The sequence below is a fragment of the Scleropages formosus genome, chromosome 24, assembly GCF_900964775.1.
Source record: "Scleropages formosus chromosome 24, fSclFor1.1, whole genome shotgun sequence".
Taxonomy (NCBI): Eukaryota; Metazoa; Chordata; class Actinopteri; order Osteoglossiformes; family Osteoglossidae; genus Scleropages; species Scleropages formosus.
This window is the reverse complement of record NC_041829.1, coordinates 1,907,074-1,916,405: the sequence shown is the minus strand read 5'-3', so window position 1 is coordinate 1,916,405 and position 9,332 is coordinate 1,907,074. Positions and strand designations below refer to the sequence as shown.

Genomic DNA, 9,332 nt, shown 5'->3' with positions numbered 1-9,332 from the left:
ATGGCAGTAGTGAGACCAGTTTGATCAATTTGAAGAGAGCTTAGCTGTCAGGGACATTACCCGGGGGTCACCACGAGGAGGTAGCTCTTCTTGACCCCTATTGGTTCTTGCTTCCCTGCTGTTCAACATATATACTGCTGATATACCAACAAGAGTGTCCAAGAAGTTCATCTATGCAGACGACATCGCTCTGTTAATTGCAGCAAAAACTTCAAATAAATACATACATACATACGAACCGCTTGTCCCATACAGGGTCGCGGGGAACCAGAGCCTACCCAGCAACACAGGACATAAGGCTGGAGGGGGAGGGGACACACCCAGGACGGGACACCAGTCTGTCGCAAGGCACCCCAAGCAGGACTCGAACCCCAGACCCACTGGAGAGCAGGACCCGGTCCAACCCACTGCGCCATCACGCCCCCTCTTCAAAGAAATAGAAATGTCATTAAGTTCTGATTTAAACAAACTGACTACTTTCAAAAATAGAGACTCAAGTTCAATGCCAGTAAGACTGTATGTAGCTGCTTCCACCTTACTAATGCATTAGCAGACTACAAACTGAAAGTTACATGCAAAGGGAATGCTATTCCTTCAAACAATTTCCCCCAATACCTTGGAGTAACACTTGACCGAACACTCTCTTACAAACGTCATTTAGACCAACTGTCAAAGAAAGTAAATGCAACGAACAACCTATTGAGAAGACTAGCTGGCCTCTCATAGGGAGCAAACTTCAAAGTCCTACAAACAACATCAATAGCACTCATATACTCTGCAGCAGAATACTGTGCACCAGTATGGGCTAGAAGCGCCCACATTAACAAAGTAGACTGCGCATTGAACACCACAATGAGAATTGTATCTGGCTGCATCCGCTCCACACCAACGAATTACTCACCTGTTGTAAGCGGCATACCTCCACCTGATATTAGGAGAAATGCACAGTGCATAGCACTGGCAAAACACTCCTTAAACGATAAAAGCTCATTGCTTTACAGTCACCTAACTGCTATTACCTCCAGCCAACAAAAGCAACTCCGCCTGAAATCTCAAAGGCCTTTCCATCAGTGCATGGTGCAGCTGCTTGATAACAGCAGTGGCATGTCACCGAAGGCCTGGGTGGAAGCTGAATGGCAAAAGCAATGGACAAAGGACAGTGGCTCATGGCTACACAGATTTATCCCTGTGCCGTCCTCTAAACCACCTGGAAGCCAGCTACACTGACACTGTTGGGAGCACCTAAACAGACTACGCACCGGGCACAACCAATTCAGGGCACACATGTATAAAATGGGACTAGTAGACAGCCCTGGATGCCCATGCGGAGAGCAGCAACAAACTGGCTTACGGCCCCACGTACACACCCACGCCAGTGGATCTGACGAACAACGATGACACAAACGTTAAACTGTGACTACATGAAGCCAATTTTACAGCTTAAAGCTTGCCCTATGTTGCTGAAGATCTGTTTCTGATCATACGATAAATAAAATAAGCCCAGTCCATTACAGTGCAGCCACACACCCACAGTCTCCTACGTTTTCACATCCTACATGCAACCAGAAATGCGTGTTTTTTGGACTGTGGAGCACACCAGAGTGCTTCCAGAGAAACCCACAAAAACATGTGAGAACATGTAAACTTCACACAGATTGAACGATGTAACCTATATCAGATAGCACAATCCAGGTGCTGTGAGGTACCCCTGCTACCCACTGTACTGCCATGCCACAGTTTTTATGAAATATAAAAAAACATCTGAAATATAATAAATAATAAAAGCTTTTAAAAATATACAGTAAATGAACTGTGTTCGACTGGCATCTTGTCTAGGGTGAGCACCAGCTAGCGTTGAACCCTGTGCTTCTGGCATTGGTTCTGGATGACCACAACACTGACTTGTTGCACTGCGTGTGTTGCAAGTGGTTAACAAAATTGAGTGAGTGAGTGAGTATATGAATGAATGAATGAATGAACGTTACACTGTCATGCATTGATGAGCTGGCCATGGTGAACACTGCTTTATGCATAGGTTATTGATAATGATTTGATGAATGGAAGTGCTAAAGTATTTTTATGAATTATAGCTTTATCATTTTTTTATTCCTAAAAGACAAGCCATGAGTAAATCTAGGGATGTCTGTAGTATGTGGTTTTTTTTGACTGCGGCATTTTGTTGACAAGTGACTTGGAATTATGACCAATTTGGGATATGAGCAGACATCTGGTTCCAGTTGTGCTGGAAAGTTCAGGAGCCAGAACAATCATTGCTATGCATTGCTCGTCAGCACACTTGAAAGTATTTTATTTTACTGCCCATCAAGTAAACAGATACTTCCACTGATAATGTAGTGCTGTTTTTGTTTACCTTTCTGAAAACTCAAGAAATAGTATTTGAACAAGCATAATTATTTTACTGGATATTCAGGTACTTTTCATACTGCTAGACACATTCTGAATATACAAAACACTGACAAAATGATTGAAAAGAATGTCTTTGTCTCTTAAACTATTACCAGCAGTGTACATGAAGGGACAAATTTAATCTTTCTGTGCTAGAAGTGGCAGAGTGTCCGCAATGTCTGTCACCACTTTCCGGAGAACAACATTTTTGTCAGCTTTCTGAAGTATGGCTTTCAAGTTGGCCCAGAAAACTAGTTGTTTGCGCTAATCTTCAGGCCACTCCAGGTATGTCTGCTCTCTGAGCAGAGTCTTCAGTTTCAAGAACTTTTGGGGGAGGGAGTTTGCTGGAATGAGCTCCAACAGGAAGAAGACAAGTGAGTTCTCTTGGGTGCTGATGGCCCTGCGCTGGGCAAAGAATAACTCATAGCTGAACCACTCACTCTGTACAAAGTTCTGTGACAGCACAAACAGCGTTTTGTAGCTGTTCTCCACACAGTTGATGATGTTGTCCACAATCCACAGTCCTGGGACAAAGTCTCTATCGTGGATACAGAGGGAAAGGCCAAAGATCTCTAGGCTTGGCACCAGATGGCTCTCAACCCAGTTGGAGTCATGCTGGCTGTAAGAAACGAATGCATGGTAGTGGAAGGACGCATCATGTAGCCTCTTGTTCCCCATACAGCTTCGCTGCTTTACGCTGATCCACACCCCCAGCATCTTAGTGTATCATATCCCATCACAGATGTAGTAAATGATGCCAAAAGCAGCTGTGAGGGTGAGAAGCACAGGCATTACAATGCTTGCCTGGAGCCAAGGAAGACAGGAGGGTCTTGAAGGCTTTTACTTCTCCAAATGAACACCAGTGAATGATGGCGGGGCAGCACAAATGTAATCCATTGGCCAGTCAGGGAGCAGCAATATATTCAGAGCAGTCACAAACCAGTAAGAGTTGCAACTGCAGCTAAATGGGTTGTTACCTGCCATGAGACTGTGCAGTCTAGGCAAACCCAGTATGAGGCCCTGGCTGATGGAGGTGATGGCATTCTGGTCCACATACAGAACAAGCATAGATATAACCTGGAGGTCTGCTGGAAGGGATTGTATACTATTGGAGCTCAGGAAAAGGTGGGTCAGATTAGGAAAGGATGTGATGGCCTTTTGTGTCACAGCAGTTATGCCTGTTTTTGATAAATTTATCTGTCTGAAATGGGGTGACAAATAGCCAAACACACAATTACCAAGGTCGTTGTTGCTTAAACTCAGCTCCACCAGATGAGAAGGCCAGTAACACTCCTTTCCAAGCTGAATAGAATTGAAGCTCAAGTACGGTGACTCAAAGGCACCTTCATTTGATTTGTTTTTTCAGCGATAAATGATAGGTTGACAAATCTATTGCGGCTCAGTGACAGCTGTCTTAGCACAGGAAAGGCTTTAGTGTAAGAACAACCAGGCCACCGAAATCCTTCATCATTCAGCAGGTTGTCAGACAGATCCAATGTCATTAGTGGAGGAATAGCCAAGATTAATTTGCATGGGGGTATATTCATTCCTGTCCCAGAAAACTTCAGGTAAGTCATTTGGGATAACCAGGCCACATTTATATTTATTTTAGGGTAGCTATATTGATAGTGCATTATCCCATTAAATATAAGCGATCTAAGTTTAACTGTGTGTGGTAGAAGAAAAGACTCAGTTCAGCAAGACAGCCAGATTGCAGAAAAGTTCATTTATTCATGCGCATTGGGTGAGCCTCAGAGAGAGAGTCACACCCTTAGCAAGTAAGCAAGCAGATATTTATACATAGTCTAGGGCGGTTCTTTGCAAGCACGATGAGATACATGTTTTGTTTCATCATCCCAGACAGGGCACGCCGTCGCCGGTGTTATCATTCTCGTATGCACAGTCTCATGGGAACTACGTGTTCCTCCCGATATGTTATGGGAACAGGCTGACACAGACTGGCACCATATTGCTGCCTGGAATGTGGCACTTTCTTGCATAGGCTGTTTCACTAGTTAGACATGGTGATACATAAGCATATAGGCATAGCAAAGCTTTAGAATCAAAATTTCATACCACATGTGAGATTATACTTTGGGTAGAAATGAGCACCATCAGGAGTGTCCTCATTGTATACGATATTAACAAAAGCAAGTTCTTCAAGTGGTGTTGGGGTAAATGTTCTCCAACAGCTTTGACATAACAGAGTTATTAAACCAGGTGTCCACAAAGGTTAGACTGCTGAGGAATTGTGTTTCCTTGAAGCCTTCAAAGGGATCACTGGAGATGCTGCAGTATTGAGGGAGGAACTTGATTAGTCTGAGTGTTTCTGTTTGGTTCAAATTCCTCAATACAGTCTTAATTCAAACTTGTGGCAAAATGACATTGTAAGTGTCACTTCTTGCAAGTCTTTTATTTCTGCAAGTGAACCTGGTTTGAATCGCTGGAGTTTAGGACTTTCACTAAAAATTAGGTGTTTTAATGGTATGTTCCTCAAAGAGGCAAAGTCTTCCACTTCAGTCACATCGACAAATGGAGTACCAAGTAACAGGAAGTTAAGACTTGTGAGGTTTCTGAAGGAGTTTCCAAGCCTGTAGCTGGAGTAGAGGTTGCCTGAAATGTCAAGGACCCTGTACTGAGGCAAATGGAAGTCTGGGATGGTCATCAGGAAGTTGTAGGATATGATGAGAACCTTGATGATTCTGTTGTTTGTGAAGACAGTTGGGGAGATATGCTGGATCTTATGGTAACTGAGATTCAGATGACAGAGGTTGGGAATTCCAGCCACGTCATTGCTCTTGAGTCTTGAGATGTCACTGTGTGAGAGATCCAGGTATTGTGTGTTTGCTGGCAAGTTTTTTGGAACCGCTGTGCAGTTGTGGTAGGAGAGGTCCAGCCTGGCTTGTCTCAAAGTTACACATAGTTCTGATTCTATGTTTTCATGTTTTGTAGCTGAGCTGTTACTGGTCACAGCCAGAAAACATGTGGCAGCAATAGCCGAGACAGTTGCAGATGTGCTGAAATATAGCAGAGGTTGTTGTATAGAAAGACTGTATGATACACAATTTCAAAATGTTAACTACTACTGCTGTTTGTGTGTACTGTGGTCTAGTTTAGCTGTTTTAATAAATAATGAATATTGTTAAACACAATCAAATTTTAGACAGTATTAATACAATCAAACTGTAAGTGCTTCATCTCAGAAACTGGTATTTTTACATTTACTAACACCCGAATTCCAGAAATTTTACATTTCCACCATAAATAAATTCATAGCAATTAATATGATATAGCTGAAGAGCAATAGCATGTTTTAGTTCACTATGACATAATTAACTGGAATTTTCAAAGTAAAATACACACACACACACACTTTCAGAACCACTTGTCCCATACGGGGTCGGGGGGAACCGGAGCCTACCCGGTAACACAGGGCGTAAGGCCGAAGGGGGAGGGGACGCACGCAGGACGGGATGCCAGTCCGTCGCAAGGCACCCCAAGCAGGACTCAAACCCCAGACCCACCAGAGAGCAGGACTGCAGTCCAACCCACTGCGCCACCGCACCCCTCAAAGTAAAATAAAAAGGAATAAATTCTAAAGAAACTTTATGGATTTATTTGAGAATACATCAATAAAATCCCTTACCGTGGCATATTGTTGAAAAATCTCTCTACCAAACACTTATGCCTGCTGCTCCAGATCAGCGGAACAGATTAATCGTGCTGAGCAGAATTTCCACATTTCAGATTTATGTTCCTCTTTTCCCTCTGCATGCATAAATTTTAGAGATATCCAGGAAATATTGTTGGTAAATCCACTCTTAAAAACCTTTAAAAAACTTCTAATTTCTTTCTGTCTATAAAATTAAATCTAATAATAAGATTATAATAACAATATCTAATAATAAAGGGGTGTGTGCTCAGTCCACTGCTCTTCACACTGACTCCTCACCATACCGCAAGATCCAGCTCTAACCACATCATGAAGTTTGCTGATAACACAATTGAGGTGGGTCTCATCAGCAACAAAGATGAAACATCATACAGAAAGGAGGTAAACCAGCTGGCTCGATGGTGCAGGAACAACAATCTCCTCCTAAATGTGAGGAGAACAAAAGAGATTATCACTGACTTCAGGAGAGCCCATAACCATCATCCCTCACTGACCATCGACGATTCTGCCGTAGAGAGAGTCAACAGGACCAAATACCCCGGGGTGCACATCACCGATGACCTCTCCTGGACCACCAATACTGCTTCACTGGCCAAGAAATCCAGTCAGTGCCTCTGCTCCCTGTGGAGGCTGAGGAGGGTGAGTGTGCAACCACACATCGTGGGCATGATGTGCTACAGGGGCACTACCGAGAACATCCAGACCAGCTGTATCACTGCATGGTATGGGAACTGCAATGTCTCTGACCACAAAACCATACAGCGCAATTTGACTACAGCTGGGAAGATCATTGGTACCCCACTTCCCTCCCTACAGGACATCTACCATGCTTGATGTGCCCACAAAGCCTCCAAAACTGTGGGTGACCCCACACACCCCTCCCACAGCCTCTTCAGCCTCCTGCCGTCTGGGAAGAAATACAGGAGCATACGAGCCGACTCCAGCAGACTGTGCAACAGTTTTTTGCCTCAGGCTGTCAGGATCCTGAACTCTCTCAACCACCTTTACCACACCTGACTTTTGAACCCCGACCCATGGACCCACACCCCCATCCAGAACGACACCATCCACTTTAATATGGACTGCATAGAATGTCTTTTTTATCCCGTTTCTGCTGAAACCTCACTTAAACCAGTCTCCATACTAAGTATAGCTGCTTATTGTATTTTTAATGTGTTTCTTCAATACATTCTATGTCGACCTACATTAGGTCACACTACTGCTCATTTCCACAAATGATTATTGCACAAAACAACCTTAGTTTTTTGCACTACACACACACACACACACACACACACACACACATTTTCAGAACTGCTTGTCCCATATGGGGTCACGGGGATCCGGAGCCTACCCAGCAACACAGGGCGCAAGGCCGGAGGGGGGGACACACCCTGTAAAATCTGTTTCTATTTCTATTTATTGCGCTGAACCTATCACTGCATTTTATCCTGAAGTATTTTTAGTTTTAGCTTGTTATTGTAAATTTTTGTAGTAGTAATTGCCACGCCCACACCTCCGAGCCGACACCTGGGACGCAACGCAGACGGGGGCATAAAAAGGCTGCGTCAGACCAGCAGCTGATGCGGAACCTTGTTCTGCCTTCTCGTTTGCGACCTCCTAGCCAATTCCCGTTCCCGCACGCCTTCCCCGATCTTGTTCCCACGATCCTGTGCCTCTTTATGATCATCAACCTCTTGCCTGTGTACCGACCTCGCCTTTTGAATTCTCCGTCACCACGTTCGCACCTCGAAGACCAATCGCCTGTTCTCTGACCTCCTCTCTTGGATTTTCCCGAAGACACAACGTATACCGCTCTGCACTTGGGTTCGCCGCTTCCTTCCGGAACCGGACATGACAGAAATAGTATATGTTGTCCTCTGTGTTCACACTGTGGTCAAGGAAAAACACTATTTTACTTCTATGTATGTCCTAAATATACGGTGGGAGTGACAATAAAGTAGTCTTTGATGTTGAAACAGAGAAATCATTAAAGGAAAATGTTGTGTGAAGTTCAGATGTCTCAGTAAAATCTGTCAGATGTTTTGTAAAGAATACCACAGAATCAACAAGAAAGAAAATACCGATATTATTAGAAAATGCAAATGAAATACACTGTGTTTGACCTAAAGTCATGACATCCTGTTAAACAAATAATAGTGTAGCATAGATGTTTGAGTCACTGCCTTTGGACCCAAAAGTAACAGGTTTAATTCCCACCATCAGATCTAGTACCCATGAGCAAGGTATTAACCTTAAATTACTTCAGTAAAATTACCAAGTGTATAAATGGGTAAATAATTGAACCTTAACGCTCTGAAGCTGCTTTGGAGAAATGTGTCAGCTAAATGAATAAACACTGAATGAATATTTAAAGAAGAACAAACGTGATTCTGGCAAGTATTTGTGATTTACCATTAAACTTTAAGAACTTCATTGGATTTCTGCCTCCGTACAGCATTTTTATTTCCTTTACTACTTCCTCTTTTTTATTTTTGTCAGCAGTATTTATTTTAAGGGAAATGTATTTCATCCTTTCATGGAATAAAATAAAATCTGCTTCACAAACCTTATAGTTCTTAGGGTGGACTGAAACATGGATAAGAAACATTACATATGATAAATGTACCACAATGAAGATCAATCTGTATATAATGAAAGTGACATAGATATAATACAATTTTTCTCGTCACCTTAAGCCACTTAATTCAAGAACAGTAATAGTTTCCATGTGGTTTTCAGCAGTTTTCATGATTGCAAAAAAATCTTCAGAAGCAAAATGCTCCTTTACAAGCTGCAATTAAATATTTTTATTATTATTATTATTACTGTAAAGGATAATACAACATATGCCAAGTATATATTGTTTGGCTAGTATTTGACCCTTTCCAATGTTCTCTATTCTCATATCTTTTCATAATAAATTTGATCAAATGTTTTTCTCAGTTTTATTGTATACTGAATAGAGCCTGAGAGAGGAAAAATGGTTTTAGGGTATTGTTTTTATGCTATTTTTTTACAGTGTGGAAGATGAAAATAAAAATGATGATTAAAAATAACAGTGAAATGTGAAATTATAAAAATAATTTCAAAAGTACTTGCCATCTATATTCTGATTTAATTCTACAAAATAAAATGTCAGTCATATCCACATTATTCAAAGAAGTTGAGAAGCCTTAACAAACATGATGTTCTAGTTATAACACTGTGGATACATGAAAAAGAGGATGGTAATGATGGTGTAACCCAAAAT

At 42.1% G+C, this 9,332-nt stretch overlaps 1 pseudogene; it reads right to left on the bottom strand.

The window, feature by feature from the left end:
• Positions 1-2,544: 2,544 nt before the first annotated feature.
• On the bottom strand, positions 2,545-6,387 carry LOC108936356 (toll-like receptor 6; annotated as a pseudogene).
• Between the last annotated feature and the right edge of the window lie 2,945 nt (positions 6,388-9,332).